The sequence below is a fragment of the Capricornis sumatraensis genome, chromosome 4, assembly GCF_032405125.1.
Source record: "Capricornis sumatraensis isolate serow.1 chromosome 4, serow.2, whole genome shotgun sequence".
NCBI lineage: Eukaryota > Metazoa > Chordata > Mammalia > Artiodactyla > Bovidae > Capricornis > Capricornis sumatraensis.
This window is the reverse complement of record NC_091072.1, coordinates 149,522,506-149,530,366: the sequence shown is the minus strand read 5'-3', so window position 1 is coordinate 149,530,366 and position 7,861 is coordinate 149,522,506.

Below are 7,861 nucleotides of genomic sequence, written 5' to 3'. Positions count from 1 at the left end.
AGTGGGTTTATTATTTTTGTTGCACAAAAAATTGTGGGTAATTATTAAAAAGAAAATATAAGATCTTTCCAGAGAAGGCAATGGCACCCCACTCCAGTACGCTTGCCTGGAAAATCCCATGGATGGAGGAGCCTGGCAGGCTGCAGTCCATGGGGTCACTATGAGTTGGACACGACTGAGTGACTTCACTTTCACTTTTCACTTTTCACCTTCATGCATTGGAGAAGGAAATGGCAACCCACTCCAGTGTTCTTGCCTGGAGAATCCCAGGGATAGGGGAGCCTGGTGGGCTGCCGTCTATGGGGTTGCACAGAGTCAGACACGACTGAAGCGACTTAGCAACAGCTGCATAAGATCTTTCAAGAGCTACCTGTTCATGCTCCCAAAAGGATGTGGACTTGTTTTTATACCCCAATCACTAACTTAGGTCACTGATCTGGTAAAAGAGCTTTCACTCTTCCTAACACTGTGATAGAATAGATTCCTTGAACAAGCCATGGGTTTTACATTGTGATTAGACCCTAGAAGGATCTTGCTTAAAAACCCTGAATCAACTATTTTAAAATGCCGAATCTGAGAGACTAATCCTCAGAGAACCTTATTTCACTGGTTTTAGGGTTTGGAAACAAGTGGATAAAAGTTTCTTTTTCCTTTTTAATATTTATTTGATTGCACCAGGTCTTGGGCTTCTGAGGTAACTCAGTGGTAAAGAATCTCCTTGCCAGTGCAGGAGCAACAGGAGACATGGGTTCGATCCCTGGGTTTGGAAGATCTCCTGGAGGAGAGAATGGCAACCCACTCCAGTATTCTTGCCTGGAGAATCCCATGGACAGAGGATCCTGGGGGGATACAGTCCATGGGGTTGCAAAGATTCAAACACGACTGAGGCGACTGAGTATGCGCATGCACACCAGGTCTTAGTTGCAGCATGTGGGATCTAGTTCCCTGGCCAGGGATCAAACCCAGGCCCCCTGCATTGGGAGCCCAGGATCTTGTCCACTGAACCACCAGGGAAGTCACAGCGCTGAATTTCTTAAAAGCTCCTTGGGTGATTCTAACGGACACCTAGAATTGAAAATCCCTGGGCTTATATGGAGAGATCCTCTCTGCAACAGACTTGCCAGCTCCAGAAATACAATTGTTTATTCTTTGAAACATTTTTTTCTGAGATTTTGTAAGCTTCTTGGTACCTTATTTTAATGTTTTTTTAAACCTCTAACTATGAAGTTTTTACTGTCTATGAAGTTAAACCTTGTTTTGTCTCTCAGCAGCTCATTGTTTTATGTAAATATTCATATGCTTGAATCATCACCATGAATAAAGAAATGGAAGGCACTGTTCCTTGTCCAAAGAAACAAAAGACTTAGAAACAGGTTGCCTAGACTGTTGACAGTGCAAGTCTCTTAATCTCCAATTTACATTCCATCTTAATGCATGACTTCTAATGGAACATGATGATGTCAGTAGGATCTACTGATTTATTTAGGCTACGTGTCTGACTCTCTGCAACCCCATGGGCTTCAGCCCACCAGGCTTCTCTGTTCATGGGATTTCCCAGCCAAGAACATTGGAATGGATTGCCATGCCCTCCTCCAGGGGACCTTCCTGACCCAGGGATCAAACCCGCATCTCTTGTGTCTCCTGCACTGGCAGGCGGATTCTTTACCACTAAGTGCCACCTGGAAAGCCCTATTTAGGCTATACTGCACAATTTAAAAGCAGGGATGAAAACAAAGAACAAAAAGTAGGGAAGTTGTGTGGTCACTTACTCTTACTGAGGACAGGTTCCGAGATATGAGGAAAGCTCTGGATTAATTTCTTGTTGTCTTCACTATTCCTAAGTTTACCCACTCCTTCCATGAAATATAAGGAATCTGCAATGGAAAGACACAAATAAAAATGACTAATATTACCTCTGAACTTTATTGCTCTCATTAACGAATGATTTTGACCTATTAATTTTCACATATGATACACAAGTGATGAGCACAAAATATATTCATGTTCAAAGTACAGATATCATTCTTGCAGTCTCGTGGTTCCTACATGACAATGAGAGAGTCATTTCCTAGGCGGGTTGATAAGAAGTCCAGGGGTCCCCAAGGAGAGAGGGGTCTGGAATTCTCAAGGAGGAAGAAAGGACAAACTTTTTCCCCCTCTACATTCCATAAGGATTATATAACGATAATGTATCCTGCTTGAGGACAGTCTCTGGGAAAAACCTTCTGGCTAATCCTGTTATCTTAAAATGTAAATTATGGGAGTAGGTCTAGTGAGGTCTTTACAACCTCCAGACATTCTTTTGACTCACTGTAATAACTAATTGGAGAGTCCATTGCTAACGCTAACAAGGGGGTACTCTTTCTGCCCCTTCTGATGTCTATGTCAGAAGCTTTCTCTATCCCTTTTATACTTTAATAAAACTCTATTGGACAAAAGCTGTGAGCCATCAAGCCTTGTCTCTGGCCCCAGATTGAATTCTTCTCCTCCGGAGGCCAAGAATTTAGGTGTCTTTTCGTGGTTCAGCAATAACCTTTCAACAACAAGGGTTTTATCATCTGACCAATTATTTCTGAAATGACTATAGTTATTCTCCACTTTCCAATCATTGGCAGACAGACTTATTTAACAACAAGGACACTGAAAGCTTTTAGCCTAATCTCAAACTTGACTTGAACAGGAAGTCAGAAGTTCAGTAGCTAGAATAGAGAGTAAGTGCCCTGAGTTCCTGGATCTCAAAACACTTTGTAAGTTCTCCTCTGAGGATTCAGGAGAAATGAGTCCTTTTGTGACAAAGGGAATTCACAATTAATGTCAAAACCAGCTTCCAGATCAATTATCTTCCTTATAATTGTCTGCTGAATGAATATATATGAATATTGCCTATTGCTAATTCTGGATAGCTCAGTTTTTCTTTCTTTCTTAAACTGGAGAATCTGAGGGAAAAAATGACTTGCTCAAGTTTGATAGAGTGGTAAGGCTTTCACAAAGCTTGACTTGTTTTGAGGATATGCTCACCCCAGAGACTTACCAAAGGTATAAATATTTATCTAATGATTTATTAACGGATCTCCTATCCCAATAATAAAAATGAATCAATTATCTCAAAAGTGCTCTTATACTTATTTCACACTTACTCATTACATAGATTCAGCAAACACTTCCAGAGGTTTTTATTTATTTTCTATATCCTCTGCACTTTTGTTTGCATCCATGAAGTTGTTTTAGACTTTAAATTTCATAAATTGTCCTGGATAATAGTGTATATAACGACGTACTTAAATGCCTTTTGATGGTAATGCTATTCAGACTTCTAAATATGTATACATGTCTCAGAATGAAATGGAAAAGAGAGAAGGAAAATCTAGAGATTTGAGTTAATGAATGGATTCATCCATTTCCTAACTTCAAAGTGGGTGAGTAATATCCTGGAATTAAATGGAAAATAAATGAGACAAACGACGCTGTTATCTATTAACTTTGATGAGGAAAGAAGGCTAACTACACACAATGTGAAGATAAATGGACCTTGGGAATCATTTATTGTAACATTCTCGTTTTAAAGATAAGGAAACTGACACCCATAAAGGGACTATTAAAACCAATCGATAGATTCATTGAGATATTTACAGCTCTGCAGGTTAACCTTCTGGAAGCTAAGAATTTTTCTTATGGCCAATAGGGGGACCCAATGGAACAATAGAAGGACTGACCTAAAACATTCCTTTAAAAGGTCAACGTGATTATCACCTCAGTGATAACTGAGGAGTGCAAACCATGAACTCCAGCCAGGGAGGCATAAATAATAGAGGGGCTTGTTTATGGAGCTGTATCCCAGACCCCAGTTCCATCTCAGGACATGTTTCCTGTGTTCATCACAAGCAAGAGCTCCTGTTTACTCAAGGTTCCTAAGCTCGCAGAAATACTCAAATTACAGGCAGCGTATGTGAAGCTTTTGCAGAGTTGATATGTATCTGATCAAGTTTTGAAATTTACTAGACCACTTTTTATTACTAATTTTAAAAAGGAAGAATATATTCTAATGTTTTATTTTTCTCTCTTATTCCCTTTCTCTAAATGCGAAGCATACAATAGACACTCCATAAATGTGGCTGTTGATGAAATCAGTCTCATGCGATTTTGTTTAAATTAAGGATTAGAAGACTGTGAGTCTCTCTCTGTGTGTGTATCTTTTTCTCAGTGGTACCATTCAGTGTAAAGCTTTCCTGTGGATTTCCTATATTTTCACTTCCCCTTGTTAATAACTTCTCTCTCCATTGCCCTGTTAGTACAGATGTTTTGTTAGTACAGCTATATATATTCTGCTTTGCCCCAGTTCTTTGTTGTCTAGCCAAGGAGTCAGAAATAAGAGAGGATGAAAGTGGATGAGAATTGGGACTCAGTGCAATACTAATCTGATTTTGCTATTAGAGCGCTGGAAAAAATCAGACAAAAAAACAGACAGAAAAATCTACCCCATTCCCAACTTTTAGAATAGCCCACACATGAATAGGAAAAGTCAGCAGGTAGTTAAGCTTCCAGTCACATCATGAAATTGAAAAGCAGACACCCTCATGTCTGCAAAAGTATGGCCAAGGAGATCTAGTCCATCTGAAACAAAATTAAAACTTACAGCAAAGATGGTAGGTAGCTACCATCTACTATCATTGTGTTGAAGGAGAGGCTCATTTATTTCCAGAAGATTCTGACATGACATTAACTGGGACAAGAGGGAGAAGAGGGTGACTGTTAAGAGTTACCCATTCCTTATCACTGAATTTTCCGTTTTAACCACAGAAGATCAGAAAATGGGCTGTCTCATCAATCCAGTGGGATCTCCTACCTCTGCAGCACTGGAAGAGTGAACCACAGAAGGCTCCAGAAGATACTTTTAAAGTCAACGAAGATGCTGGGATGTTCGTGCTCAGCTCAAGGTCTTGTTTCCTCCCCCAGCCTTCCATGTACCTCCCCCTTGCTGGGACTGGAGAGTGACATCAGAATCACAGCTGGTGATATCACTGCTTCTATAGCAACAGTGGTGACACCACCAGAAATTGAGTGATCATCAGACAAGGGGAGGGGTGAAGATACACTGCAAGGCCCTGATGCTTAGTTTGGAAGAACTGGGCTTGCTTTCTCCAGATTGATTTTCTTGTTTAAGTGTCTAATTTTTGGTAGGGAATACGGGAGGGGGAAGGGGCTTCCCCGGTTGGCTCAGTGGTAAAGTATCCACCTGCCAATGCAGAAGACCCAGGCTCCATCCCTGTGTCGGAAGGATACCCTGGAGAAAAGAATGGCAACCCACTCCAGTATTCTTGCCTGGGAAGGAGTCTGGCAGGTTACAAACCATGGAGTCACAAAGAGTTGGACATGACTGAGCACACACACATAGGAGAGGGGTATGCATAGTTTTGGAGAAGGCAATGGCACCCCACTCCAGTACTGGAAGGCTGCAGTCCATTAGACTTCACTTTCACTTTTCACTTTTCACCTTCATGCATTGGAGAAGGAAATGGTAACCCACTCCAGTGTTCCTGCCTGGAGAATCCCAGGGATGGGGGAGCCTGGTGGGCTGCCATCTATGGGGTCACACATGACTGAAGCAGCAGCACGCATAGGTTATGCCAAGGGATAGGCATAGTTTATGCCAAGGGATTCCACTAAAAAGAACAATAAGTATTAGGTATTATCATATCCAGATGGGTGCAGAGAAAAAAGAATTGAGGGTCTACTAAATTTTTTATGCAAAGTCCATGGAATTACTTCATTCTGTGGGATTCAGCTTGGACTCTTAATTATGAGCCTCTTTCATTAAAAAAAACATTCTGAGATAGTTTGTCTAAACTGACCACCTCTGGGTTATAATAAATCTGAGGTCAGAGATATAGTAGCACTACAGCTCTCGACCTGAGAAACTGTACTGAGATGAATTGGCCCAAGAGCATTTAGTTGGCAAATTTCTAGGCTTGAGGAGACTTTGTTAGTCATACATTCTCTTATATCTTAGGTATGCTTAACGACTCTCTGAGCAAGGTGATGTATCCATTTTCTCCCAAACACTCTTCCCGTCCAGGGAGGCATGTGTAGAACCTCACCCAGTTCACCACACATACCTGGTAGGCTAGAACTGGGCTCTAATATTCTGATTTTTAAGTCGATGATCTTTCAACAGTATCATGCCACCTTGAAACTAGTATTGAGCATACATGGCACTGTTTGACTTGGAGATGAAACATATTTGACAACAGTACACAGGTGTTAGGATTGTGACTGATGACAGTGGGATCTGTCAATTTACCAGAACCAGGAGACTTCTATTCATATGGACTCCAAAATCAAGTATTAGCAAAATATAAGTGCTGAGTGAACACAGGATGAGGGCATTGAAATATAAGAGTGCAGCATTAGGAAACATCTTTGGTATAATCAAGTTACTTTCCTCTTCCAATTCACTTGGTAGATGACAGGTCAGTTAAGTGGCGGAGGTGAGGCAGAGTGGGACCAACCAACCTTGCAAACCTAGTAACAAGCCACTTCCACTCACTACATGTCTTTTGTTCATCCTAGCAAGGCACCCTCCTTTCTTCCTGAAAACACAAAGCACTGAAGAAATGACCAAGTCTGGAAAGATTCCCCCAAACCCAAAGGAGCTTGTTTTCTGATATGCTCTAGGTAGATGTCTCAGGACATGTTGCTGATGGCTGTTCTTACTCTGGGATCTTGAGAGGCTGCCACGAAGAAAGGATTTAAAAACACAAGTCTTCCTCTTCTCTTTCTGGAATTTCGTCAAGCTCTAGATACTACTTTCTGCCAAGGATCCACAATTAAGATACTACACACTCGTTGCTCTAGAGAGAGCCATCTGGAGTTTCTTCCTAGAAAAATATGCAGATGGCGTGTGCGAACCATCTGTCATGTCCGACTTTGCGACCCCATGGACTGTAGCCCGCCAGGATCCTCTATCCATGGGAATTCTCTAGGCAAGAATACTGGAGTGGGTTGCCATTTCCTCCCTCAGGGGAGCTTCTCCAACCGAGGGATCAAACCTGTGTTTCCTACAGGTCTCTTGCATTGCAGGCGGATTCTCTACCGCTGAGCCACCGGGGAAGCCCTACTAACTTTTACAGGACATTTCAGGAGGTTCACAGACTTCCGGAAGCCCGCTCCTGTGTCAGAGTCCAAGTTAAGAATCCCTGGATTCATGTCGGGTGGTGAGATAAGGGCTTTGGTAAATCATAGTACTTAAAACACAGGTGGAATGATACAACACGTCAGAGAAGTCGTCTTCGAGGTCATCCACGAGCAGAGACTTGAGCTCGTGACACGCCGAAGGAAAAGGGAACAGCAAGAGCCAAGGCCCCGGGGGACGTAACCTGCTCTTCTGACTCCACGAACGCATCCTTTCTCACGTGTATTTCTCTCCCTCACCTCTTCTCTCCGCGTCCCCACCCACTCCAGTCCTCGGGGCCCCGGCTCTCTCCTGGAAAAGCTTCCAGGGCTCAAGGGCCGCCCCAGCGGACACTTTCAGGGAGCGATAAACTGAGAGTTGGGGAAGCTGAGCTGCTGCCCTTGATTCGGTCTGTGGTTTACTCTGAACTTCAGGTTCCTCGATACTCCGACGTCATCTTTACCGTCAGCTCCTGACATGGAACTCTGATCTCAAGACGCCTCTCTTTTTCCTCCTTTCCTCCCGGTCTCCCTCACATCCCTCAACCCCTTCCCGCGGTTTCCTAAGCGCTCTTCTGAGCCACCGTCCACCCCACCCTCCAACTTGCCCCTTTCATTCCTAGTTGGCGCCTGCGCAGATGGCCGGGAGGATGCCTTTTGACCCAGCCTGGTAGCCGTAGTCGGCTGGAGCGCC